At 54.3% G+C, this 26,247-nt stretch overlaps 1 long non-coding RNA gene across 4 annotated transcripts; it reads left to right on the top strand.

Annotated features, from left to right (window-relative positions):
• The first annotated feature begins 4,853 nt into the window (after positions 1-4,853).
• LOC114096157 (uncharacterized) lies at positions 4,854-25,023 on the top strand. 4 transcript variants are annotated; one of them, XR_011707946.1, is made up of 7 exons: positions 4,854-5,067; positions 8,317-8,469; positions 8,659-8,708; positions 14,182-14,356; positions 16,351-16,462; positions 18,808-19,489; positions 20,910-25,023. It is a non-coding gene; the product is annotated as an uncharacterized lncRNA (long non-coding RNA). The 4 variants fall into 4 exon arrangements; XR_011707944.1 differs by lacking the exons at positions 8,659-8,708; positions 16,351-16,462 and adding an exon at positions 11,411-11,598; XR_011707943.1 differs by lacking the exon at positions 16,351-16,462.
• The last annotated feature ends 1,224 nt before the right edge of the window (positions 25,024-26,247 follow it).

Genomic DNA, 26,247 nt, shown 5'->3' with positions numbered 1-26,247 from the left:
GGGTCCATCCCTAGGTGGCCTGCAGGTCGCTCTGTGGCATGCTGAGGACAGGGTCTGGGGTCCTAGGCAGGTGCATGTTGGGAGCGGTGTTCCTTCAGCGCCTGTGGTCTGGTGCCTTTTCAGCATGGCCTGGTGGCTGATGGCTGTGGGTCTGGGGCTCCCCTCACGGTGACCAGGCCGGGGCGCAGCGCTCCCTCCCTGGAAGCGTCTGCCACTCTCTGCATGAGCACCCGCCCCCCTCTCCTGGGCGTGTTGGGGTTCACAGGATGTTGTTGGCCTGTGTCCCTCTGTGCAGTGGCATGCTGTAGCATGTCCACCATGGGACTGAGCCAGCTCTCCCTGGCCCCAGCCTCAAGTGGCCTCCACTCCACTCTCAACCTCCCTGCTGGCAATGGGCCTCCTGGTCAGCAAGTTGACCACCCAGCGTCCCTCAGGCCCTCACAGCCATGGCTTCTCAGCTGCTCCCAGCACCTGGCCATGGTCCTGGGGCCCCGGGGTGCCACAGTCCATGCCCTGGGCGCTCTGTGCCAGTCTCCTGTAATGTCACCAGGGAAGCCATCACTGGTCCCCTCTGCCCCCGGCCACCGTCTTCCCCCCTGTGGCTTCCAGTACCTCCTCCATGGACTCACTTTCCTCTTCCCATTTCCCCTTGGAACGGAAGCCCCAGCTCTGGATGCTGTCGCCTGTCCAGTACTCGCTGGGGCACCAGGGCTACAGTCCCCAGACCACAGTCCCCCAGGCCCCCAGGTGCTGGGGCCGTTGTGAGGGGAGTGGACGGCTGGCTGGGTGCTGGACAAGGGACCTTGAGCACTTGCTCCCCGAGGCAGGGACCCAGGAAGACGGCAGAACTCCAGAAGGAGATGAAGGGTCGAGGCCGGGATACAAGAATGTCCCTGCGTTGAGACGTTTCTCGTTCCAGTGAGACAGGACCCGCAGAGCAGAGTCCCCACCACAGGTGCAGCCGTATAAAATTGGACATGCTCGGGAGCTAGAAATATTCTCTAAGGATGCAAAGACCAGTGGCAGGCACAAGACTACAGGTGACATCTCTTTTTTCTTCCATTAAGACACAAAATGATGTGATGTAAGCTCCGGCTCTGCATCTGGCTTGCTGAGTCTCATAGCACAGTTACTAGACCTCTCTGTGTCCACTCCAGGACTCTTGACCTGGACCTGGGTTGGGGGGTTCCTCAGGATCCTGAGGCTACTGCACGTGGCCTTCACTTCATGATTATCATCCTGTTACTGTCACCACAGCAACACGCACAGCATATGCACACTACACACAGCACCACACACAGCAAAACAGGCAATACACAACCACCGAACATAACACAGATACACATGCATGCACACATGACACAACACACACTATACATTACCCACGTGTGCATGCTCACACAAGTGCACCTCAAGTCGCATGCATGTATGCACACATGACATGTGACATATACAAACACTACACACCCACACCACACATACACACACACTGAATACACATGCAATGGACACAAACACTACTACACATAACACACAACATACAGACTACACACATACATCCCACAATGCGCACCCGTACTACACACTCCTGTGCACAGGCATGCACACGCTGCTCACATGCGGGCCTGCAGAGGGGTACCTGTGTGGTCCGTGCACAGGCCTGACCTGGGGAGAAAACAAATATCAGGCCAAGAACACGCAGGAATTGGGCTGTTCAGGGCCACGCCTTGTCCAGGGCCAGCGCAGGCAGTGGAGGGCCAACGCCTCTCCCCCTGCGTGGAGTGTATCGGGTGCTCGGGATGCGTGGTTATTCCGTGTGAAAGACCCACGCAGAGAGCCATGGCTTCTTTCAAAATCTGCCAAGTCTTGTGCTGGGACAGGAGGTTGTGACCAGGGTCGGTCTCCCAGGGCCTCTGCAGTTATGGAAAGGGGTGTGTGGGCAACCTCTCCTCGCCCTCCCTCCAGTGGGCCCACGGCTGGACAGACGCGGTCGGCTCTCAGGAGCTTTTCCGTCCTGTCTTATCGTCCTGTGCTGCTGCCTGCGGGGCCTGGTGGCGGGCATCTTTGAGGCGTGGGGCCTGGAGAGCGGGGTCAGCCTCGCATCCCTCCAGCTCAGGCCCCGATGGCTCTTGTCGCCCTGGTGTCTGCACAGGCAGGCACGAGCTCACGACTCGTCCTCCCCTCCTATCCCCAACCAGGAAGGACCTCTGTGCTTGTTGTGGTCTAGAAATGAGGTCTCCCCCAAAAGTTCACGTGTGAGACGATGCAGGAAGGTTCAGAGGCGAAATGACTGGGTTATGGGAGCCTGAACCCAGTCACGCGTTAATCTTCGGTGGGGATCACTGGGGGTGACTGAGGGGGTGTGGTTGCAGGACGTGGTCCCTGGAGGCGAGCCTTGGGGTTGACTCTGTTTCCTGGCACCATGTCCTGAGCTCCTCCCCTCCACCACACTCCTCTGCCATGATGTTCAACCGCACCTTGAGCCCCAAGAAAGGGAGCCAGCCGTCTACGGACTGAACCCTCTGAAACTACGAGCCCCTCTAAAATTGTTCTTGTCAGGTCTTCCAGTCACAGCAGCAGGGAAGCTAAACCGGAGCTCCTCACCCCACCCTGGCTTCCTCATCCGGGTGCCGAGCAGGTGGCAGGTGAGGGCCACACTCTTTCTTTACCAGGGTAGCTGAGATGCGGTCACAGCCACGAGTCCTCCCACGAGAGTGGGTCTCAGGGCGGCACAGACAGGCGCAACCACCCCTGCATTTCCATCACCTGACAAGAAGCCTGTCCCCATTAGCCGTCACTCTCACGCTCCTCGCCCAGCCCAGGCAGCCACTGGGGTGCGTTTCTGTCATAGGGCCACACTTATGTAAAAAGAGAGAGAGAGAGAGAGAGAGAGAGAGAGAGAGAGAGAGAAGCAAGCAAGGTGCAGGGGCAAAGTAAAAAGGGCTGCTCGTCTGAGCTGCCAGCGTTATTTGTATCCATAGGTTACATTAGGTCATTGGCGTCATTACTACATATTGCTCATTGTCTAAGTTACTGTCATGTGGGCAGGTTTAGGTCTGGTGACACCCTGGTGTTGTCTGAGAGAGGTCTTCATATCCAGAAGCTGAGTGTCTGAGATCGAGGTCGAGGCTGATAAGACTCTAGCACAGAGCCTCCTCACGGAGGAGAGTACCATAGCAGCCAGGCACGGAGCATGTGTCCGTCATCCTACTAGTTCCTGGGAGAAAAAGCAGAATATTCCAACTGTGGGAAACAGGGCGTCTGTTAGCCCCTGGGAGTTTGCTCACCCCAGGAACGCTGCCTTGGGCCTTTCCACAGCCAGAATCCTCACACACTTCTAACTCCTGTGGCTCTGTGCAGAGTCCAGCCAGCCTCTCGGCCCTGGTGACATCTCAGGGGTCGTGTCAAGTCACTGTTGAGGGCTGGAGTTTGAACCCTGCTCTGCAGCTTTCTGCCTCTGTTCCAGTGGGCGGAGCCTCCAGCCCTGACCTCCGTTTCCTCAGGTGTAGAAATGGGGCCATAATAGCACTGACCCCGGCTCTGCAGGGGTAAAGAGCTCATAGGACACAAACTTGGACCATCAGCAGTTTCCAGGCATCCACGATGATGATGACCGATCACTTGGGGTCACGGGTGTCCACAGCTCCCCGCTGTCCATCTCACTCCCTAGGAGTGTCAAATGCTATTGGTCCCACGGTACCTTCTATGTGATTCCCGCATGTCTCTCCCTGGGCTGCCGTCTCTCAGGAAGTCCTGCTCCTGTTCATGCTTCCAAACCCTGCCAAGAAGACAGGTGACAAGTGCTGGTAAGCATGTGAGAAACTGCACCCCAGACACTAGTGGTGGAATGTGAAATGGCGCAGCCACTTTGGAAAACAGTCTGGCAGGTTCTCAAAAGGTGAAAGAGTTACCTTGGGATCTAGCAACCATGCTCTGGGGTAGACACCCAAATGAACTGGCAATGTTCTAGAGGTATCAGTCATCATAGCCAAAAGGAGGAAACAACCCTGAAGTCCACACAGCTGAACAGACAAGCAAAAGTGGCCCGTCCATACCATGGGAAAATCTTGGCCACAGAAGGAATAAGTCTGACACTTGGGAAAACACTAGTGAAACTTGGAAGCATGATAAGCAGAAGAAACCATTCTACCCACCTGAGGTGTCCAGAGGGGGAGCTTGACAGAGACAGTGTGTCAGTCAGCTCTCCACACTGTGACAAAATACCATAGATAATCCACTTTTAAGGAAGAAAGTTTTGGGGGGCTCATGACTTCAGGGGTTCAGCCCATGGTCATTTGGTGGTGTTGCTCTGAGCATGTGGTGGAGGAGGCCCGTTCACCTCTTGGTGGCCAGAGAGAGGGGAAGGGGCAGGGTCCCAACCTCCCCTCCAAGGACAAGCCCCAGTGACCTGACTTCCTCCCACGAGGCCCTGCTTCCTAAGGGTTCCTCCACCTCCCAGCAGCACCACAGGCTGGTGGCCAGGCCTTCAGCACATGGCCTCTGGGGAACACTCCAGATCCTGACCATAGCAGACAGAAAGGAGATCGCTGGCAGTCTAAGGCCAGGGTGCAGGGGCTCAGGAGGGCACTGGGGGCTGCAGGTCCTTTGAGAGGTGGAGAGACTTTCAAGGTGGACGCGTGGGGGTGCCCGTGACTGGGAAGACACAAGAGGCCACCACATTGCACGCTACGTGGCCAGTGTTGGGGGCCTGAATTAGACCTCTGCAGGCTGTCAGGGAGAAAACGCCACTTCCGGGAGCCCTCCCCCAGGGAGCCTCCCCTGGGCCCTCCACCCATCCGGTCTCTGTGTTGCCTGCACAGCCACCTGCCTGCAGGGGCCAGGGCGGGGCAGGGCTGAGCTTTGCCACGGAGGTGTTATGGTTTAGATCTAAAAATGTCCCCCCAGAAGCTCAGTTTTGGAAGCACAGAGAGCAAAGCTCGGAGGTGGGGCTTTTAGGCAACCACGAGAGCTGCAGCCTGCTAGTGGGGAGACCCTGGAGGGACTAGTAACTTGAAAGGACTACTCTACTGGGTGTCAACTGTAGGCATGTGGCACCGGCTGGAGGAGGTAGGTCACTGGGGGCATGACTTGGGGACTATACCTCGTCCCGGGATCCTCCCTCTCTCTCTGCTTCCTGGGCTCCACGAGTGGAGCAGCTCTCCTCCACCAAGCCCTTCCGCCACGATCGTCTGCCTCACCTCAGGCCCAGAGCAATGGAGTCGGCCGGCCAGGAACTGAGGCCCTGAAACCACGAGCCAAATCGACTTCTCCCTCCTCTAAGTTTTCCTTGTCCGATATCTTGGTCGTAGCAAAGAAAAGCTGACTAGCCCAGGATGCTTTGCTTTTAGGGGAATTTGAAAAATATTCCACTGAACACGTGAGGCGTCTGGAAATCGTGGAGGAGGGAGAAGCTCAGAACCTGAGCAGGAGGAGTGGGAGGAGGAGTGGGAGGAGGAGGGGGAGGAGGAGTGGGAGGAGGGGGAGGAGGAGGGGGAGGAGGAGTGGGAGGAGGAGTGGGAGGAGGAGTGGGAGGAGGAGTGGGAGGAGGAGGGGCCGAGTCCCTGTGGCCAGGAGTGTGGTTCCAGGGAAGGGCTGTGCTCTCTGACCTGGGCTGCTTGCAAGAGTTTGTGCCCAAGCTGCTGAAGTGAGTGGTGGCTCAGCAGCTGCCCAGCCCCTCGGTGGCCTAGGTCTCACTATTCTAGTCAGGCAGGGTGACCTGCTTCACGGGTGAGGACATTGTGTGGATCAAAAAGGGAAGGGGAAAGCGAGGGACTAACAGGGAAGATGATAACCCGGCGAGGGTCCCTCGAAGCAGGCGCAGTCCTAACCTCTATGCCAGGACCCCTTTTAGGGACCGATCTCATGGCATTGCCCCCTCTGGGGAGCTCATGGAGGGTGCGGAAGGGATGGGCTCCTTCACGTAAGGCCTGGTCACATAAGTGCCCTTCCCAGTGCTGGACCCTGTTCCTGGACTGTGGGGTGTCCAAAAGCCTCTACTGGTCACAGCTGCATTCCGTGTGACGTCCAGAGAGCAGCCTCGCTGGCCCAGCTCCCCCTCAGCTCCAGCTACTCTCTGCTCCTGAAGTTCCCCTCCTGGTTCAGTTCCTTCCACCCAGAAGACACCTCCGAGCGCCTCCTCTATACCAAGGGCTAGGAGTGAGACTGGGGCTCCTCTCACAGCTCCCAGGGTGGCACCTGGGCAGTACAGGGACTGCTGGTGTGATGCAGCCCTCCGGGTGATGCCCCAGTGTGGCTGCCTCCCGGGCAGGACAAGGAGCGGAGGCTCCATCCTTCAAGACCCCGTCGTGGGCAGAGTGAGCCTCTGAGCTCTGTGGCCCAGCACACAGTAGGTCCCAGGAGTGGGCGAAGAGGGGATGCACCATGCTTGGCAGCGAGAGCTCTTGCTCTCCCTCCCAACTCTGCAGCACAAAGCCCCGGCTTAGCACCCATGGGACCCCAGGCATTGCCCAGGTACCCCAGGGGGGAAGGTTGGAAAGTCTCAAGGCCTTGCAGAGGACAGCCAGACAGCTGTACTGACCAAGAAGAGAATAAACTGTGTGTGTGCGTGCACGTGTGTGTGAGTTGGAACAGAGGTTCCACCTGTGTCTAGTGTCCCCCTGGGCAGAATGTCTGTCCAGGAAGTAATCCCCTGTGGCCACATGGGGGCAGCACTGACTGGGAAGATTTGAGTTCAGTGCTCTGTCCACCCTGGACCTGGCTCAGGGTACAGCACAATCCTACTCTGAGTTCCCAGGCACCGAGCAATCACTGGGGGATCAGAACCACCTCTGGCCTTGACCTCTGGGGCCCTGAGTTTGAACCACTTCTTGTGGTCTGACTCGGGCTTGCTTCGCTTTTCTCTACTGAATTTATAAGGACCATGGTCAATTCTCACCAGCCTCAAAGGGTCTGGTGAAGATGCTTTAAGACAATCAACTTGTCCGGGTTGGGATCCCCCAGAAGCCAGCCTTGAAATCGGGGTTTGCAGGCAAGTGGGTTATTAGAAGGCAATCCCAGGTAGCAGACGGGGAAGAGGGGGAAGGGAAGACAACTGTGAAGGGTGCGTTATCCAAGCAACTGGAGCCAGACCCTGGGGACAGTGGGATGAGTGCAGGGGACACATCTGAGGGACCCACCCAATAGCAGAGGGTTGGCACATTTAGCCACCGGCTTCCTCCAGGCTTTGCTGGGGAAGAGCTTCCAGAGGGCTAATTTCTTGGGCTTCCAGGTTGCTGTGCAGGTGCCCAGGAGAGCCCTTGGGCAGGGACTTGCAGTGAGTGCCACATTTGGTAGGCTGGCCTGGGTGCCCTCAGGGCAGGAGGGTGAGGGCCAGGGTGCCAGCCGTGTCTTAGATACCGCAAGGGTGCTTCTTGGCGTGCAATGGGTGTGCAGCCGTGAAATGGGGCAGGAGGGAAGCCCTGGTGGTTCCTACACAGCACAGGAGTGTGGGCACCAGGGTGTGGGCTGCCGGCCTGCAGCAGAGGCCTGAAAATCGTGGCCTCATCACACTGGAAAAAGTCCAGCAGTGAGCGATGTGGGCTGGGTGACCTGGGCAACGGCTGTCTGTCCACACAGTTCCCCTATTATGTGGCACTGTGCCTACATCCTTTGTCCCCAGTGAGGCTGCTCAACCTCCAGTACCACTTCAGGGGGGCAAGGGGATGGGCCAAAGGTGTTCTGCCTCCTTGAAAAGAGGTTTTAGAAGGTGCCAAGCTGCACCTCCTTTGCCTCTCAAGAACCAAGATGGTGGCACTTGGCTGCTCGAGCTGAGAGGGAGGCTGGGAGATGTAGTTTTAGCTGAAAATGTGGCTGCTCAGAGCCAACCAGGGTTGGGTTAGGAAGGTCAAGGGAACAGAAAAGTTTGGGGAGGGCAGAGGGCAGGGTCTGCCTGCTGGGCTTTCTGTAGCAGGGAGCATCAGGCCCGAGTGCAGTCCGGCAGGGTCTGTCCCTGTGGAGGAATGCTGGCATGCTCCTCCAGCCCGCCAGGGTGACCGCTACAAGAGCGTGGTGGAAGGCTGGCCTGTCAGGGGTTCTGCCGCACCCAGAGCCCTTCACAGGTGGGCACAGTTCCTTGCTGGAGGTGCCAAGGGCAGGGCCGGGCTCCTTTCCACCGTGGCTGGGTCTGGTGGAAATCCCAGCTCTGCTCTGGCTGAGGGGCCTGATGGCTGTCAGCATTGGCGGGAGGAGGGCATCTTTCTCTTTGCACACCTGCCCAGCCTCACCTTTCCTGAAGTTTCCCTGCACCCCACCTGCCTCTCCTTCCTCCTCCCCTCCCTGTCCACCCTGGGGTCAGTCATTCTCCCTCCCTTCCTCTAGACTGGGCGTCCAGTCCTGCTGGGCCAGCCCTCGAGCATGCCCAGCAAACCTTGATGAAGAATCACAAACCCTTAAATTGCCCAGTGAGACCGTGGATAGGACTGCCAGGCGAAGCAAGTGAAAACTCGGACACCAGCTAAATCTGAATTTCAGGTAAGCCATGGATAACCTCTAGTATAAGTATCTCCCATGCCGTGTTTGGGATATACTTAGATTTAAAATCATCCACTGTTTATTTGCAATTCAAATATATCGGGGCACCCTGTATTTTATCTGGCAATCCTATTCAAATACCTGGCTGACCTGCAGGCTCCTATAGCTCAAGCCCTTCATTTCACACAGGGATAACAGATGCCCAGAGGGGAAAAGAGCGCTCTCAGGACACAGAGCAGGTTAGTAGCAGCTACCTCCAGGCACCTGGGACCCAGACCAGGGCTTTTCTGAAAAAATAACCAAGGGAAGCAGAGAATGGCGGCTTCCTAGTGAGGTGGGGGCCAGAAAGTGAGCGCGGAGCTTCAGGCAGCAGGGGTGAGGATCTACCTGTGGGCGGAGGCTGGGGCTGACTCCTGACCTCCAGGCCTGGGGGGCCTCCAGCCCATCCCTCATGTGCTTTTCCCCACTGACCACAGGGAGTTAGACTAGCCGGGCCTGATGCCTCCAGTCTGAATGTCAAAAAGACACACCGAGGTCCAGGCTCCATAGTGTCTCTGCGTAGCTCAGGTGGGGCACTGACCAAGGCACTTCCTTCCCAGGCTCAGTTTTCTGATCTGTAAAATGGTGATCTCAACACCCAGCGGGGTGCTGCAGACTGAAGCAGATGCATTTGACGCAGCACCTACACCCTGTGGAGGGTGAGGGGGGCTCCAGAGGCTGACATTCATGTGGTGACTGACAGCTGCTCTACAGGAGCGCCAGGCCTGTGCAGACTGTCTCCTGGCACCCAGGCTGAGGCTCTGCTGAGGTGACTCCATTCACAGTGAACCTTGGAGCTCAGGTGTGGATTTGGGTCTCTGGTCTGGCCTGCAAGCCCCTAGCCCAGGGCATAACATGCCCCACCTGGTGAGCTGGCATTTATAGGACCCTAAGCCTCTCCTCTGTCCTGGGTCCAATCCCAGCAGCTAGACCAGGACTGCAGCGTTGGGGTGAGGCTGGGACACACCCAGAGGCTGCAGGCTGCAGGGCTTGCCCCTTCCCTGAAATGCCACTCCCAATCAATACAGTAGGTCACCTGGGGCCTACTGGCCAGATAATTCCAGGCCCAGACCATGGGGGAATGTGACCCCAGGAAACCAAGTCCTTTGGGGTAATGGGGCCCAGTACAGGACCAGAGTGCCCTTGGACAAAAAGGTTGCCTGTGTGCAGAGACTGCCCTGCCTTCTGGGCGGGTCCGCTGGCGCCCCCTAGTGAGCAGAGCTCAACATCCTACCCTGCTCAGGCTTCCTGCACAAGGAGGCAAGTAAGAAAGGCGTTGGACGTGTGACCCAGCATGTGGACAATAACTGACACCACAACCCTAGACAAACAGTGTTCACCCCACTTCAGGATGCCCTCGGACAGGCTGTCTTTTCTATTCCATGGTTAAAACTGCTGGGCTCAGCCCACTGGGTTGGTTTCCTCATGTGTCATGGGCTATAGTTTAAAAATCTCAGGAAACCCCTCCGGCAGCCCCAGGTTTGGTTACCCACATTTATGACCAGACAGATCAGAGTCCCAAGCCTGAATTCTTTCCTCTCTTTCCTCTGAGAGGCAAGAAGCCTGGGCTGCTGTCTACCTCTGCCTCCTGCAGGGTTGGGCCTGGCTAATATGCCTGGGACCTGGGAGTCAGAGGGGATGCCAACAGTGCAGAGCTGCCCCTGAGTAGCAGGTGACCTCGGGTAAGTTACCTGACCTCTGGGGTGCTCAGTTCCCCACCTCAAAACCAGGGAGGACCACGCTGGATTGTTGACAGGGTCATGGGCTCGTGGAGAGCACGCAGCAGGTCTTGGCCCTCAAGGTGACTATGGCCGTCCTCCAGTTTGTGTGACCTCAGACTTTACACAGGGTCCACTCACAAAGGGTCTTGCTCTGGGTTTAACACCAGGCTGCCACCAGCTTCAAATTCTTAATTTTATCTTTGAATTTGTGTTTCATATGTGACGATGGGACAGGAGGGCAGGGACACGTGCCTGGGGTGGTCTGGGGTGCTATGGAATCTGGGGACACTGCTGGACTGGGGGCAAGGACTCAGGTGCTGGCAGTGATGGAGGGTGACCCTGGTAGAGCAGAGGGGCTCATCGAGGGGCCAGTTCTCAGACCATAGAGAGGCCGCTCACCTTCCCGTCCCGGAGCCTGTCACAAGGCACCTGGGAAGTACTAACTCTCCAGCCAGAGGGCTGGGACAGGAGCGGAAGCAAACCTCGTCAGTGAACCACCACAGATGGACTGTCCACAGACCTCTTGATCCGGCAGTTACTGGCACCCAGCAACTAGTTGAGAACCTCTGGATTCAAAGCCCGCCATGACACTGTAAAGCAAATCTCCAATAGAAACTAAGTGGAAAGATGGACACGCTAGCTCAAAAGAGCACCGTTTTCCTATGGGCCTTTGATGGGCCGAGCTTTGGTGAGGAGGACTGTTTTAAAATTAAATCCCCCTCGGAATTCAAGACTCGGTGATCCAATGCATAAACAGGAGGCTGAACTGTATACAGATGGTGAAACTGCTGTTGGTTTTGTGTGACCTCCACCGGTTACAGGAAATGCCGACAGTAAACATTAAAATACTGCTGTATACACTCGAAAGTAAACCCAGATTTACAGCAAACTGATTTGTATGAAAAGTTAAATCTGTTTAGAAAAATTATTCTGTATGAATCATCAATCCCTAAAATATTTATTTCAAAGTTATTCATCAGATGGGGCCAGGGTTGTGACTCAGTGGTAGAGCACTTGCCTAGCACATGTGAGGCATGGGGGATCCATCCTCAGCACAACATAAACATGAATAAATAAAATAAAGGTATTGTGTCCATCTACAACTAAAAAGAATATTTAAAGAAATTATTCATTAGAAACATATCCTGATGTTATCACAGCCTGTGAAATTCTCTTAACAGCTCCAAAGACTGTTGCAGCCACAGAAATATCCCTCTCAAAATGAAAAATGACCCAAAATGATGTTTGGTCTTGCATTTGCCAAGAAAAACTGACATCACTTTCAATGATAGCTATCGAAAACGAAGTTGTAAAAGTACACATTTCGATTGACCTAAATGAATTTGCAGAAAAGTGAGCCAGAAAAATGGTAAGACTATCACAGTAGTAGAGTACTGTTGTGTTATATAGATGATGATTCGCACAGTGTCCTTTTCTACTTTCTACATTTGTGTTTTGCTTATGATCCACTGTTATCTCTATCACATTGCATAAGCGGCACATTTTCAAAGGGAAAAGCTTTTATTTAGTTTCCTTTTCTGCACTTTCCCCCCGCTTTTAGATGCAGGGGCCTGCGTGTTGTTAATTCTGAACTGGGCCCTCACATCATGAAGCAGGAGAACTGAGTGTGGAAAACTGTAGCTGTGGGTATTGCTGTAACATTCCCAACACAGACTTTCTTCCTTTGGGAATCTCCAGTGTGTGTTCTTGGGGGAGTCACAGCTGCGCCTTCCCTGTGGCACCAGGTGGTGGGGTTCGTCCCGTGGGTCCTTCTCAGAAGGGGGTGCAGGTGAACCCACGCTCCTCCTCCTCCCACTCAGAAGTGTGCTGGCCCCATGGACGGGTAGCAACCACATCACTGGACGCTCTTTACAAATGCAGAATCTTGAACTCGCCCCAGACCTGCTGATGCAGATTCTGCATTTTAATAAATATTCCAGCACGATGAGTAGGCGGGTGAGACGCACGAAAGGGCAGCCCCAGGGGAACTGCTGACGCCAACTCACCCAACTGCTCAGCCAACTCACCTTTGCCCTGTAAAACTTAGTCACGACTGTTGCTATTCAAAGTTTGACCACCGGGGGGCACCAGAGCCAGGTCATTTGCGCTCCACTTGCCAATCAGGAGCTTGGAGATAGTGTCAGAAGAGAGCGGCTTCCTCCACTCCCTCCACCCTACCGGGCACAGGAGCTTTGTGCCTAACTCCTCAAAGGCACGTTGAGTTGAATTCTGCATTTGCAAAGGGAATGCTGATCTGAGATCAGAGAGCTGCTTTCCCTATGAGAACCCTGTAGTTGAGGCCAGCATGCAGGGATGGGGGCCTAGGCCTGGGGCTGCTTCCCTATTGCTGCTGGGTGACCTTGGGCAAGTCACCCCTCCTCTCTCAGTCCAAGCATCTTCATCCATAAAGTGCAGGCAGTTGGGCCAGGAGACTCCCGAGAGCCCTCTCAGCCCACAAGGCTCAGCCCAGCCCTGAAGTGCTTCCTGATACAGCCTTGCCCTGGGCCCAGAGCCTGCCAAAGAACTGGGACCAAGCTCCCAGCTCCCATCTCCCCAGGTGAGACAAGCTCCTTGCCCTGTCGTTCAAGGCCTGGGAGACCTGTAGCCCCTGGGATTGGGGGCATCTGGCAGACCTGGATCCCAAGGTGCCCAGCATTCTAGAGGCAACAGGAAACCATCAGGTGGGTGTGAGCATGGGTGGAGAGGTGTGGATGACGAGGGCACTCACCCACCAGCCTCACAGACAGGGAGACTGAGGTCCAGCAAGGACGTGTCCCTGTCACGGGTCCTGTGGCCAGGGTCAGTGGTGGAACTGGGGCCAGAACCCAAGCGTCTGGGAGCTGGGGCAGCAGCCCACATGCTGGAGGCTTTGTTCCAAGGGCCTGGGGCCCAGAACTGGCTGCTCTCCTAGCCTGGGGTTCTGGGGGAGCTGGCACTCACTGATGTCCCCCTGGGACCTGCTTGCTGCCCAGAGCAGAGCTCCAAGCCCCGGCCAGCAGAGCAGAGAGGGCTGTGAGAACTGCCCACATTCCTAATGCTCTTGGGGTTTCTGCCAGGATAGCAAGAGCAAGGGTCTCTGCCGTCAGCAGGGTCCTGGTGCAGTCCTCCCCTCGGCTCCCAACTCAGGAACTGGAGACCCACTAACCTACTGGCCACGGGAGGTCAGCTATATCATCTCAGAGCACTATTCTTACCAGGGCACCCCTCTGCTCAAAATCCCCAGAGGGTCCCCATTGCCTGGACAATAAAGCAGTGAAGAGATCCACTGTCTGTCAGACTTGGGATCCCAGCCACCTGCCCTCGGATCCACTGCCCAGCACCCCATGCCTGCCCCTGGCTGCCCACCTGCCTGCTTTCACCTCTGTTCAGAGGTCCTACCTGTGCCAGGCACTGCCCCAGGCACTGGGGGCAGCAGTGGGCAGACAAGCCCCTCTCTCTTCAGGCATTTGTTCTGATAGACACATACAATAGCCCACCTGTGACCCATGGCATTTAGCAGGGAAGGGGATCGGCACTGTCCATGGGTGGTCAGGGAAGGCCTCAGTGAGAAGGTGGCACATAGCCAAGGCATGAGGCATGGGAGCAGCTGTGTGGGTGTCAGGAGAAGCATCACACAGAGAGAACCACAAGTGCAAAGGCCCTGAGGCAGGAATAAGTTCAAGCATGTATGAGGAAAGTGAGCAAAATGAAACTGGGCCAGGGTGGAGGGCCAAGGCTTTGTTCAAGGAGTGGGGACAAGGCTGCCCAGTGAGCCTAGAGGGGCAAGAGCAGAAGTGGGGACCACTAGAGGCAGCCTCCTTGCCCCCCCCCCCAGAGCTCCCTAGGAGCTGTCCCCTCTACCTGAAACTCCCTCCTCTGAACTGTGGCCAAAGACACCTGGCTACTCGTTTGAGCAGAACTCACTTCCATGTCCCCTGCCAATCAACCCAGCTGCTCCTCTCTGCACCCCCAGGAAGAAACTCCCTCTTTTGCCTCGGGATGCCCACTTGCTTAGACCCCCAACAGAACCTCTCACTTGTGAATTTTTCTTCTGCTTCGGTACTGAATGCTGAGTCCTTGGAGAGCCGGCGCCCATCTGCTTTTACCACCAAGAAGTCAGCACGCCAACGAAAGCTCTAGCAGTGCCTGTGAGTGCAAGGGCCCCTGGGTATCCGGCAGGGTCACCTGGGCAACCTCCCCTACAGCCCGATGGCAGTCAGTGAGAGGGGCAGGGCAGGGCAGGGCCTGAGCTCCCGTGCTTGAAACATTCTCCAAGACATGTCAGCCATGTGCTGAGGGCGAGGCCCCTTGCTGTTTGTCAGGTGCTGTCCCGGGCGTTGGGTGCATTCGTCTCCAGAGACAGTCTGGGCAAGCACAGCCAGATCGTCCTGAATTCAGATCCGCAGCAGCCAGCGTTAGTTGCCAGTGTGGAGCCAACGTCTCTGAGTCCCAGCTCCTCCTCTGCAGCCCTCGATAGCCACAGGCCCCTGGGGCGGGGTCCTTCCTTCCCACCCCTCTGAAATGGGCTGAGAGAGGAACATGAACTCGGTAGAGGACCATGGGGCAAAATGAGGCCTCTACTAGGCAGGGGGTGTGGGTGGAGTGTCGTGTGACCAGAGAGCACAGCCAACCTGGGTGGCTCGGTGCAAGCACCAGCTCTCAGGAGAGCCCCGCTCAGAGGTGGGGACAGCCTCCCCAGTTCGTCACGCAGTCCACCACCACAGCTGCAGGGTGGATGTCTCCAGGGCTGTGGCTCTGCCGTGCAGCGTCCAGGGGCAGGTCCGGGGCCTGAGGCTGCGCTGCTGCCCGGCCCGGGGATGCCGATGTTGCCGGTCCTGCGCATGGCACTTGGAGTGAGCCTGGACCTGCCCCAGCCCTGCGGCACTAGGATCTGCGATGTCACAGATGCCCCCAGGGATGGTGGAGACCGCTGGTGCAGGGTCTTGGAAGAATGCGTATTTTGGGGACTCAGCATAATGTGGAGAGAGGCCAGCCGTGTCTTTCCGGCTGCCTGTCACCACCTGTTAGCGCCTCTTGAGGTTTATTTTAGACACAGTGTTATTCACATAATATCCTATGGTCTGCTCAGCAAAACCCCGACGTGAGCCTGTGCGGTCTTGCCACAGTGACCAAAGGACCAAATTGGTCAGACGACAGGGGAAGGTGGGGCTGGGCTGGAGGGAGGCGGCTCTGTTCGGGCCACTTACTCCAGGACACCTCCCTTGGCACGGGCCAGTTAGCGAGCTCCCGAGGCGGACTTTCCTCCAGTGTTGCTGACAGGGAAACTGAGGCTGGGAGTGGGACGCGCTTGGCCCGGGTAGGTGGGTGGCAGAGGGTAGGGCTGGGATGGGACTCGGGTTTATTCACGGGTTGCTGGGCTGAACAGTGGCCCCCAAATTCACGCCCACATGGACCCTCAGAATGTGACCTATTTGAAGAAGTGTCTTTGGTGACGAAGTAAGTTGAAATCGAGTCACTGACCCAATGCAGCCGGAAAGGAGAAGGAAATTCGATACAGGGAACCCGAGGCCACATGAAGAGAGGTGCCCAGGAGCTCTCGTGTCACAGTGGGATAGGGACCAGAGTGATGGTGCCACTGGACCAGGTCGGCAGAGAGCTGCAGGGAGCCTCCAGGAGGAGGCCAGGAGCACATCCTCCTACTGAGCCTCGACAGGGGGCCAGCCCTGCCCAGCCTGGACTTCCGACTCCGACCTGTGCAGGGACACGTTTTTGTGGTTTCCAGCTACTTGTTTGTGGAGCTTTGTTTTGGCAGTTCCAGGAATGCCAGGTTAGCGAGGGGACCAGAGCAGGCACATACCAAGTAAGGAGCAGGACCAAAGCCCTGGACGGCAAGTGCACCACACCAGGGCAAGTCCCCAGAGCCCACAGCCAGGCCGGCAGCCAGGAGGGCTTTCCGTGCAGCTGGTGGGGAGGGATGACTCAGGACAAGCCAGCAGGTGGCGAGGGAATTCTGGGTATAGGGAACAGCCTGGGCAAGGCCCCAAGCTGGAAGAGCCTAACATCCCCAAGGAAGGGCAAACAGGCCAGCAGGACAGGCCAGCATGGCAAGGTGCGGAGAGGGCATGAGCCAGAGGTGCAGGGCTGTGAGCAGAGGCACAGAAGGACCCCGCTTCCTTCCCAGGCAGGCTATGGTTTGAGTACGACGTCCACCCTCTGAAACTCACGTTGAAATTCAATCCCTGCTGTGAGATGGACGAGGCAGGTGCAGTTGTAGGTTTAAGAGCACTTAAGAGGTGAGTCAGCTCTGCCCTAATGAGTGGATTCATCCAGTCCCCCGTGAATGGACTTGCAGGTTAATGGTTATCTCCGGAGCGGGCCTGCTACCAAAGCCAGTTTGGCAAGGTCTCTCATGCGTTCCTGGCCTCTGGCCCTCAGGTGCCCTGCCCCACTTGAGCACTCTGCCAGCAAGGCCATCACGGCTGACTTGGGGACAGAACCATGAGCCAGAGTGGACCTCTCTTCTGGTCTGGTATGGTGCTGCTGGCAGCAGGAAGGGGCCCGAGGGCATCAGGAGGTCTGGGGAGGGCCGAGGCGGGAGAGAGGCCTGTGCTCAGGTTTAGGTAATTCTGACTACTAATAATGGAGGGTCTGAAAACATCGATTCATTCATTCATTTGTTGGTTCAGCAGGTGATGATACAAACACCCCCAGGACCATGGCCAGGCCTGTGAATGGGAAGAAATGGTCAAGAGAGTGTGGGCTGCTAGTCAGGGTCTGAATTCTGCTTCTACCCCTAGGACCGTGTGACCCTGGACTAGTCACCTCACAGCTTTCCCCCGCCATGAAAGAAGGAGAACAAGAGTGATGCTTTTCCTTCGTTAAGACCTAGATTAAATGGTGTCCTCTGCCAGGTGCCCACGGGCTTCCTCTGGACCCTATGGACCCACATGCTCACACCTGCTATGCACATGCCACCAAAGCTCCTTCTGAAAACAGCTGTGTGTGCTGCCCCGAGCTCATGCCCTGGGTCCCCAGGCCTCTGCAGGTGGGATCTCTGTGCCAACACCAGATGAGACTGCCACCCGTCCCCCAACATCTTGCTTAGGGAGGAAGGACAGATGCCCTCTGGGATGGCAACTTGTGGTCCCTGCATCTGAGAAGGACAAAGGCAGGCAGAACTGAGGGTCACCACCAAGACTATTTTCTCTGGGAAAACCTTTAAATTCAGGCATGCAGCATTTCTGGTTCTACCCAGGAACAGCCCCAAAGCAAGTTCCAAGATGATTCCTGTATCTGCCTTTCTTCTCCCTCTTCCCAGTTGCTCTCTGTTGCTTCCCAAAGCACCTTGCACCCAGAGTATGGCAGCTGCCATTGTATTGAAATGTAAGGGAAACAGTGATCGGGGATTGTAGGAAGCTTTCTGGGTAATTTCTGTTTCTAAAGATTGTCAACAAAACAATATCTCCCCTGCTCAACTGTCCCAGTTGCTCCCACGAGCATCAAGAATGTTTCCTCCCTGCCACCCCACCACCACCACAACCTGTCTCGTGTCAACCCCGTCCATTCCTCTGAAGGCTGCTGCTGAGCGCTGGGAGTGTCCGGAACATCTTGGGGAGGATTTTGAATTGGGTAATTTGGGCTCCTCCAATTTCCTAAGTTCTATGATGCCTAAGATTTTGTTCTATTGTTTCCTGCTAAATTGATGAACAAATCCCCTCTCCCACCAGCTCTGGGCTTCATAAGATGACAGTAGGGACAGGTGCTGAAAGTGCTTCCGTGGAGAGCGAGGGAGGAGACGTGTGACCGCCCCCACCCCACCCTCGAGGGCACGTGCTTACAGAGCTATGGCAACGCATGTGTGAGCTCCTCTAAAGCCCCTGGAAATCAAATCTGGTGCCGTTGTTGGGTTTGGACCTGGAGTGTGTGCAGCACAGCAGCACAGCTGGCGTTAGGGACAATCAGGCCAACAAGGTGTCCTACCGTGACCCAGATGATGGAGGAAACAGCATCCCCCATCCTTCCGTGTGCCTTGTCCCACTGAGCATGTCCCCCAGGCCAGCTCCTGGTCTCCCCCGTGGCCCTGTGGGGTGCAGGGTCTGCAGAGGGCCTGCGGTGCATCCAGAGAGTTGGGTGTTCCTTCTCGCGGGAGAGAACAGAGCTGCCGTGGAGCAGCACACAGGAAACTTGGCTGCATATGGCTGAAAGAAAAAGAAACCTGCGCAGGCTCGAGTCTGACTCCAGCTCCAGGACCCTGGAAAAGAACTCTGGAGACAGTCAAAGGATCAGTGGGTGCCCGGGTGGGGGGACAGGGCAGGAACAGGTGGAGCACAGAGGGGTTTTAGGGCTGCCACTCTATTCTGTCTGATACTACAGTGGTGGACACATCATTATACATCTGTCCAAATCCAGAAGAGGCACAGCCCAGGAGTGGACCTGAGCTTGAAGCACGGATTGGGGGGTGGATGATGGCAGGTGAATTGGGTTCATTGATTGTAACAAGTGTTCCACCTGGGACAGGAGGTTGACATGTGGTGGGGGATGGGGGGCTAAGCAGCGCTTGATACTTCTGCTCAAGTTTTGCTGTGAACCTGAAAACGATTTAAAACTCTTTTTTTTTTTTTTTTTTTTTTTTAATAAGGTAGGGCAGAGTGAAGTCAGCACCTCCTCCAGGGAGCCTTCCCTGACTCTCGCCCTGCCATGGCCTCCTGCCAAGAATCTGCAGCCAACCTTGCTTCTCCCCTGGGCCAACTCTCCCCGGACTAAAGGGTGACTGCGGTTTCCTGATTCTGAACCAGCAAGCCCTTAAGGGCCCTGGGGTGTGTGCCTTAGACCCTTCTGTCCCCTGCTGTAGAGCATGCGGTAGCGTCCATGGAACACCCGCTGCGCCCTGCTGATGATTGGGTGGGCTTGTACGGGATGAAGGATGCCCAGTGCCAGGCACATTGATGTGCTCAGCTGTGGTCCGCCGCTGCTGCCGCCGTGCCCAACCCTGGTAACAGAGCCCAGGGACCTGAGCTGCCATCAGGACACATGACCAGACCCCACGCTGTGTGCTTTACTCCCTCCCCGCCTTGTCCAGGATGGCAGGCTGAGCCCCCTTCCCAGGGGCCAGCTGGGCAGAAGAGCCCTCACCTGGCCCTGCCTGGGGGTCTCCTGGGCTTCCAGGAGGTCTCTGAATGGCGGTCCTCCCCACAAGGGGCATCTTCCTTCTCAAAGTTGCCTCTGTCTCCTGGATGCTCCCTTTTGGCATGTGAAACTTCCCGTTTACTTGGTGACTCATCCACGAGGCATTAAGTGGCTGTCACTCTCTGCCTTCAGAGGTGGGTAAATCACGACTCAGACACGCAGGCGGGCACAGAGCTCCCGAGACAATGCCGCGTGTGTGCGGGGGCGGGTGGAGGTGTTGGCAGGCGTGGGCCCAATGTAGCACGCACCCTAGTGACACAGAGCTGTGTGACCGGCACCAAACTCCCCCAGCACCACCCAAACTCTTTCCACTTGCATTGTGATCCCAGGAGGCTGTGGAGGGGGCACAGTTGGGGTTTGTAAAGGAAAGACGGAGAAGAGGAAGGGCCCAGCATGGGCAGGATGGCGGAATGAGGTGGATGGAGGGGGACTCGGGAGCCTGGAGACTCTGCCACCCAGCAGTTGTGGGATGTGTGACCCTGGGGAGTCTCCATCTAGGACATGGAGGGCCGACCCCAATAGGTCACCTGGTGGTAGGACGATCATCAAGCTGAATCAGCAAAAACAGCTTCCTACGGAGGTGTGGGCAAGAGCACGTGGGGCAGCCTCAGCAGGGCCATGGAGGGGCGGGCCTAGGTGGGAGCAGGGCCTGAGCGAGCCCACGGCTTACCCAACCCCAAGGTGCCAGGCAACTGCTTTGCCCCACGTGACTCCCGTGGAATCCAGACTCCTGGCCCAGTGGCCCTGGTAGGACAGCTCTGCGGTGGCTGTGTGTGCAGCCTGGGTGACAGCCCCCAGCCTAGGAGCATTGCCCCACCTCTCCCAAGCCTCTGAGACCCAGGGCCTCTCTTCAGGGCAGTTCTGACTCAGGAGCCTGGGGAGGCACACCGGGCTCTGCGTACCTAGCAGGAACCTGAACTGCCGGTGCCGTGATCCCCCCCCCAAGATAAACCATGGGCTTTTCAGTCGTAAGGCTCAAGTGTCCCCATGGATCGGAGGCCCCAGGGGGAGTGGCACTGTTAAATGCAGATCCCGGGGCTTGGCTCCTGGGGTCGCTGATGTGGGTGGTCTTAGGTGTGCAGGATGTGATTGACACGCCACCACATTCTTACTCATTCACCCAGTAGGCTAAAACCCCAGCTCAGGTCACAGAAGCCATGCTCTGGGGGCCACAGGATCCCTGGGACATTCAGCCTGGTCATTTGGGGGCCACTTCCCCAATGCTCAATACTGCTTGTTTACCCCCCTGCAACTGTGAAAGGTGTCTTGGCAGCCGATGCCTGTTTAAATGCCAAGGGGCTGGTTGTTTTCCCTAAGGCTGCCCTGGCCAGGGGCAGGGGTTTCCATGCCCTCCACCCAAGTCCATCTGAAGGAGCTTGGCTGGACCCTAGACCACAGCAAGACCACAGTGCCAGCATGATGTTATCATTGTATGAGTGCCACAACTCAGTGGCTTAAAACGACATTTGTTCCGACACAGTTCTAGAGGCCAGGAGTCTAAAATCAGTATCACTGGGGCCAAAATCAAGGGGAACCCATTTCTTGCCTCTTCAGCTTCCCGTGGCTGCCAGCATTCCTCAGCCTGCACGCCAGGCCAAGGCCAGCACCCTCAGCTCTCCCTCTGCTCAGTCTCCACGTGGCCTGCTCTCCTGCCTCTTTCCTATAAGGATGATGTAACTACATTAAGGACCTCCTGGATACCGGGATGACAGCCCCTTCTCAAGATCCTCAGCTTAATCTCACACCTGCAAAAATCTTTTTTCCAAATAAAATCACATTTGCGGGTTCCCAGAGCTAGGGCATTATTTGGCCTAGTACACCAATGGTCCCCAAAGGCCCCAGCTCTGCTCTCTTCAGAAGATAACTCACCGGGCCTGTCTCCATTTTTCTGTGGAAGCTTGGCGTAGCCCAATGTCTGGAACTGGCAAGAGGTCAGTTGAGTAAGTGGAAGTGAGTTTTAAATAGAAACTGACAAGGAAGTGGGTCAAGGTCATGAACGCAGATTCTTAAAGTTGTGGGAAGAAATCAGAATGAGGTTAGGAGAGGCATATTTGGAGGTCACACTAAAGAGTCCTAGAAGCAAGAAAGAGCTTGCACGAGGGCAGTGCATCCGTGATGCATTCATTCATTTATTCATTTGATGACCAACAGAGGAGAACAGGGAGGGCTGGGCCGGCGGGGAGCGAGGGCAGGCCTGGAGAGATGGCACTCAACGGCCAGTCGTTCTCCCACCAGAGCTGAGCTTCAGTAAGTCCTCCTGTATTTTCACCAGTCATTGCTTTAAGTATTTAGCTGCTAGAGTTTCCGGCACGTTGAGATTTATGATGATTAAATCTTTGTGGTCTGTGCCTCGGACTGTTACATAATACTCTTTGTTCCTGTGAATTTGCTCTGCCTCTGGGTCTTCCTTATCCAATATCAGTTTGCCATTCTTGTTGCTTTTCTTTTTTTTTTTTTAATTCTACTTTTCCAATGTCCACTTGGAACCTCCACTTGCCAACATTTTTGGTGTGTTTCCTGTAAACAGCACCTAGCTGGTTTTGAGTGTTTCACACTGTCTTACGACGTTTGCTGGGAAATTCAGCCCATACCCATTTATTATGAAAGCTGATCTCTACAGTTATTTATTTCTTCTCACTTTATGTTTCCTTTTGCTAAACTGTATTGTTATCCTGCTATTTCCTCTCTTTTACCCCTTCCTTAATTTTGGGTCTGTGAACCAAAGTGATCCATAAAAGTCACGTTTGTGTTTGGGAACTTCCAGTTTGTGTGAATTTTGCTGACTGGATCATAGAGACCTGGAGGAGAGATGAAGTGCTGTGATTAAGAAGCTTAGTTTGTTTGGGGCTTTGATAGCCATCTGTCATGGGCCCACGTCTGACCCGGCACTTCTGTGACCACTGGATAAACACATGCTAAGCTTTACAGACCTGCCTCTCTTCAATGTCCAGGTTGGACAGAGCACTGTTTGGCAGCCCACCTACTGTGATCCCACCTACTTTAGGGGGGTCTCTGGACGACCTGCGTAACTCATGGGAGAACCGTGTTGTTCTGGGAGACCATGTCCTTCAGGAGCTCATGTGGCTAACTTGAGTTGGTTTCTGGGGCACGCTCACTCATGTGGGCTTGGAATCAACCACTTTCTTATTTCAGATTGACCTTTCTTTTTTTTTTTTTTTTCTTGGTACCAGGGATTGAACTCAGGGGCACTCCACCACTGAGCCACATCTCCAACCCTATTTTGTATTTTATTTAGAGGACAGGGTCTCACTGAGTTGCTTAGCACCTCACAGTTGTTGAGGCTGGCTTTGAACTCGCGATCTCCTGCCTCAGCCTCCCAAGTCACTCAGATTATAGGCTTGTTCTCCCCAGCCCTCCTTCAGCCTCCACCCATTAGCTCAGAAGCCCTCTGCTTCTGCTCCACTAGTTGCTGTTTTTGGGTTCTTGAAAGTCATGGTCAAATTGATATTCTCTTTTAATGTATTAATAGTAAATGGTGAAATCCTCACTTCCCCTCCTTCTCCACTCTCCCTCCCACATGCCAAATCAGACTTTCCTTCCTCCTTCCTCTCCCCTACCTAGATGTGATCTTGGAATGCTCTGAAGTTCCACCATAAGATACATTCTGTTTTTCAGTTTCAGGCTAACAATACTTCCCCGCAGCAGCCTGTGGCTTGTACCTAGGGAATCCTCAGCAACTGCAGTGGCTTTTAGATTAAGCCATATATTTTGCAAGGGTCATTGCTTGCTGCCACTTCCTGTTTTGCAAGTCTGCTCTATTTATCAGTCTTGGCCCTGATTGAGCCCTCTCAGCAGGAGGGCAACTTCAGGACTCCTATCCTGAAGGCCCTAGGCCCACTGGGCCTTCTCCCTGCAGTGTCAGGCTGCACCCTCTCTGTTTTCCCCTGTGGATGACTCCCACCACAGCTCAACACAGAGCTCTCGATCACATGACCAGAGTGTCTGGATACTTTCAAAGTCCAGCAGGAATCTGGGCCACTCAGATTCTCCTTTCTTTGGATGTGATGCTCCTTCTGAAATTCTTCAAGATTTTCTGTTTCCTTGGGATTCGCGCCTCAGAGCATAGCTGAAGCCAGGGACACTGCCTGACTTTTTTCTTTAACCTGTTTGCCTTCCAGTTCTCTCTGGGACTCCTGTTCATTGCCTGCTACCCTTCCTGGGACTGTCTTTCAAGTCCCCCCCCCCTTTTTTTTCGGATGACTTTCGTGTCTTTTCATCATGATATGTGGGTATTTGCTCTAAACTGTCTTCCACTTTGCTAATTTGGTTCTCTTTCTGAATTTGCCTATGACTGTGAGTTTCCCAGTTCTGTGGAGATGCTAAACATTGCTATGTTCTGCTTGATGCTCTCTGAAAGCTGTCTTGCACATTTTTATTGAATTTTCTGTTCCCTTAGGTCTCCAATAGAGGAAGGGTTCCATCTGTCCTCTTCCCCATGCTTGTCCCCTGGAAGAGTTGGTGAAGTGTCTCTGCTTTTGTGTGATTGTGTGTGCAGTGTCTATAAAGACACTTTTCTCCTGGGCAGAAGAGGCCAGCCAGCAGGGGGTAGACAAGGAGGGCATGGATGTCCTTGAAGGTGACAAAGAATGAGTTGGTAAGGTCCTGTGGAGTTGCTGAGGAGGCCTCCTGGCTCTCAGCCTCACAGATGGGAGCAGAGCTGCTGTTCCGGGAGGGGGTGCTGCAGCAGGTTCTGGTAGGCCCCGGCCCTCAGAATGCCAGAGGACCATGGATGGGTTGAAAATGAAAGAACCTCATCTAATTGCTTTTCAAAGAGTCTCAAAGATATCAAGACTTAAACGGGAAACAAATGCTACTTGAGATTAAGAACATGAAATGTCTAAACTCATTAGTGTTGTGGCTTGTCCCCTGAAAACTCATGTTGGGGGAAGGGATGGGAAGAGGGAGAAAGATGGCCACCTGTTATAGGTAGAGAGGAACAAGAGGTTGACAGTGGGCTGGCTGTATTGCACAGTAGGCTGACATAATGACATTGTACTGAGCGTTTTAAAAAAAAAACCTAGAAGGATTTTGAATGTTTTCACCATAAGGAAATGATAAATGTTTGAGGGGACAGATATGTTTACCATGATTTACACGTGATGCAATGTATATGTGTATTGAAACCTCATGTGGTACCCCATAAATGTGTATAGCTTCTGTGTCAGTTAAAAACATAAATTTAGGACTGGGGTTGTGGCTCAGGGGTAGAGCACTCGCTTAACACATGCAAGGCCCTAGGTTTGACCCTCAGCACCACATAAAAATAAATAAATAAAATAAAGGTATTTTTTAAAAACCCATAAATTTAAATTAACAGCAACAAAAAAAGAATTTTTTTCCCCTAAAGCAAAGTGTTGAGAAGTGGCAGGATCTTTAGGGTGGTTGGTTATCAAGAGGGATTAATAGCTTTTTTGAGGTGTGGGTTAACTGTCCACTAACTTCATTCGTTGCCTACGGAGCAGGGGAGCAGGTGGTTGTGAAGAGAGGCTGTGTGTGTGTTCCCTTCTTCCCACCTGCCTGCTCACCCTCCTACTTCTCAGCCATGTGATAATGTAGCACGAGGCCCTAGACAGATGCAGCTGCCTGATCTTGGACATGCCCACCTCCAGAACCATGAGCCAAATAAACTTCTTTCCTTTATAAATTACTCAGTCTTGGGTATTCTGTTATAGCAACAGAGAACAGATTAAGATAATTAGTTACCATGGAAATGCAAATTACAATTACAGAGCTCATTTTTTTTTTCAATTTCCATTTCGGGGAAGTGTTGTTTTTTTTTTTTTTTTAAAGTAATGCCCTGTGCAATGAGTGCCCTCTCAGAGATGAGCTGGAAACAACTTTGAGAAACTCATTAACTTGTTTTAGTAAAATGTATCTACAGACCTGAGAAAGCCATCATGATTCAGTGTTCCTGCTTCCAGCACTTAGCCCTAAGGAAACAGCCCCACAATGTAACTCATGGTGACTTCCGAAAACACTTTCTTGGATGCACTCAGTCCCAAAATACAAGCATTTTTCTGTATTAGAAGAGAGGGGAGTGTTCCAAGTGACTGTGGACAAAACTGAGTCCAATGCCACTTGTTTCCTAGGGTCCTTAGGAGAGAAAGAGTGGAACAACAACAACAAAAAATTCCATGTGTGAAAATTCCCCTAAATGGATCCTTATCAGAGCCTCACTGCTCAGCCCAGCCTTCCTGGCCTCCCTTCCTTCCTTCCCTGTGAGCCTCAAAAGGTTGCAGGAGATGGGGGTCAAGGGGACAGCTGGAGGATCAAATGCAGAGACTGATGAACTTTGTAGGCGACAAAGTTGAGGTGGTGGCTCAATGGACAGAATCCATCTCCAAAATCACTGGAATATTTGCTCCCACCTTGCAGAGAGTGCTGTTTCTAACATCTCTGAACTGCAGTTTCTGTAAAGATGACCCAGGACAGGTATCTCAGATCGACTGTGGGGACCAATGATAGAGCAGACAGGGACTTCCACTTCAGGACTGGGGGCCTGTATCAAGCATGGACCTTTTCCCTCTTCTCCAAAACACATCTCTCACACACTTCAGGGGACCTAAAGAAGGGGGTCTCCCAACTGCCAGAGCCTCACATCACTCCCTGGGCTAATATATGCTTTCAAAGGAATCCCACAATTACCTCGTGAAAAGCCTGCTAGGTTGCATTTCATTTTGTGCACTTAGAGCAATACTTAGTTACACGTACACATTTAAATGGGCCGCATTTTCTACCCTGGATGCTATATTGAGGGAGCTCCTGTATGTCTAGCAGCACCGGAGTTAAGGCGTTGGCACACAGTAGGCGCTCAAAACGTGTTTGTTAATATTACAAAAACAAATATAATGAGTCCAAAGGTGGTTCCCCG

Source organism: Marmota flaviventris, chromosome 7, assembly GCF_047511675.1.
Source record: "Marmota flaviventris isolate mMarFla1 chromosome 7, mMarFla1.hap1, whole genome shotgun sequence".
In the NCBI taxonomy this organism is placed as follows: domain Eukaryota; kingdom Metazoa; phylum Chordata; class Mammalia; order Rodentia; family Sciuridae; genus Marmota; species Marmota flaviventris.
This window is presented reverse-complemented; position numbering and strand designations above follow the sequence as displayed.